Source organism: Egretta garzetta, unplaced genomic scaffold (genome assembly GCF_000687185.1).
Source record: "Egretta garzetta isolate BGI_Z169 unplaced genomic scaffold, ASM68718v1 scaffold36, whole genome shotgun sequence".
NCBI lineage: Eukaryota > Metazoa > Chordata > Aves > Pelecaniformes > Ardeidae > Egretta > Egretta garzetta.
In genome coordinates this window covers 2,929,159-2,930,820 of record NW_009259975.1, presented here as the reverse complement: position 1 = coordinate 2,930,820, position 1,662 = coordinate 2,929,159, and positions in this window count along the sequence as shown.

The following is a 1,662-nucleotide window of genomic DNA, read 5'->3' as shown; positions in this document are numbered from 1 at the left end:
TCATTAGATAAATACTTTCTATTCCAGTGCAATGCATGGAACAGGGCTCCAGGAAAAAAAAGGGTAAATGACCATGTACACTAATGATGTAGTAAAATAACAGGCATGCACCTGCGACACAATTTAAAGTATTCCCCAGCTCCTGAGTGTTTTGGCATGGCTCCAATGTGGATGGATATTCACGTGGATCGCAAGAGAACCACTTGTGTCTGCTTTCTTGCCAAATACAATGCCTAGACCATGGGCATGTTAGAGCCCAAACAGTTTTTATTGCAAAGTAATGGCCTTGGCAAAGTTATGAGTTGATTAAAACAGCATCTTAAATCTGAAAGGGAATGGCAGATGCAATAAATGATAGTGTTACTAGCTCCATCTAGGACACAGTGCTATCCCTACAAATGCTCACCCTCATGGTCCAAGAGGAGCACCTCCTACTGCTCACTGGGGAGAAGCTTCCCTTCTTTCAGGCGTGGATCTCACAATTCGACAGAGTGCCCAGTGTGAGGGCATTTACGGTGAAAAAACTAAATGGGGCGGTGCAGAAAGCTATTGCCCCAAAACAGAACAAACGTCAAAATGGAAATTCATTGTTAAGACAGGAAAAGAGGTGACACATACAACGAGCTAAGAGCTGAGCTGCCTTTAGGTATCCAGAAACAAGGAGCTGCAACAGTGGGTAGGGACATATGCTGTGAAGGGGCTACAAAATGATCTTAAATTTTCTACTCTTACAGTGCTTTTTTACATAACAAAATCAACATACAGGGTAACTGGTGCTAACGTTTGGTACCAACCCAGCTGCAGAGTATTTTCTGTTTCAGTCTCACAGATTTCACAAAGGTTTTGCTCAGGAAAGACCACCATGTTGTCAGGACTCTGGCAGCAGGTCAATAAAGAGGCCCAGGAAAACACAGGATGCTTATCTGGTACAACTGCTGTACGAGTATTATTTTCCAGGCACTTTCTCCGCAGTACCCTTTACAACCTTTACAATTATGCTAGGAGCTGTTATGAACTATGTCCTTACCATCTGAGGTAGGACGCAGTGCTTAAGCAGTCAGATACGTTGCAGGAGCACGGTATCACACACACCATGCATGGCTGTGCTCCTACCCCCAACTCCCGCGATGAAAAAACAACGATAAGACATTTCCTTGCGCAGCAGGAGCAATCCAAATAGCCCAAGCCATTTGCTACTTTTTCTGTTGACAACTCTCGAGAGGTGAGGTAACACACTGTAGGACAAGTCTTGCCATGAGATAGGATCACAACAACTTAGAGAGAGTTGTGCGCTTATGTGTGGGAGGTAAAAACTTAGTTGGTCATCTGGGGCTTAGTATTAACTCGATGAAGACTTTTTCAGGATATCACAGATTGCACTTGTTACCGTGAGAGCGGAAAGCAGTCAAAGGACTTCACTTTCTCTAGCGTATGTGCATGGTACTGTGCATGTTTGTAAACAAAACAGAAATCTCTCCTGAAACAGGCACCTGTCTGCTTCCTCCCCCTCCTCCCCTTCCCCACGGGGCAGAGGGTACCCACCTAACGCCGCAGCTCTCAGCCCCCGCTTAACGCGCTCCGGGAAAGCGCTCGGAGCTGACACCCGGGAAGAGGGACGGAGGGCACCGGGCCGCGGGGGCCGCGGCGGGCTCCCCCCTCCCG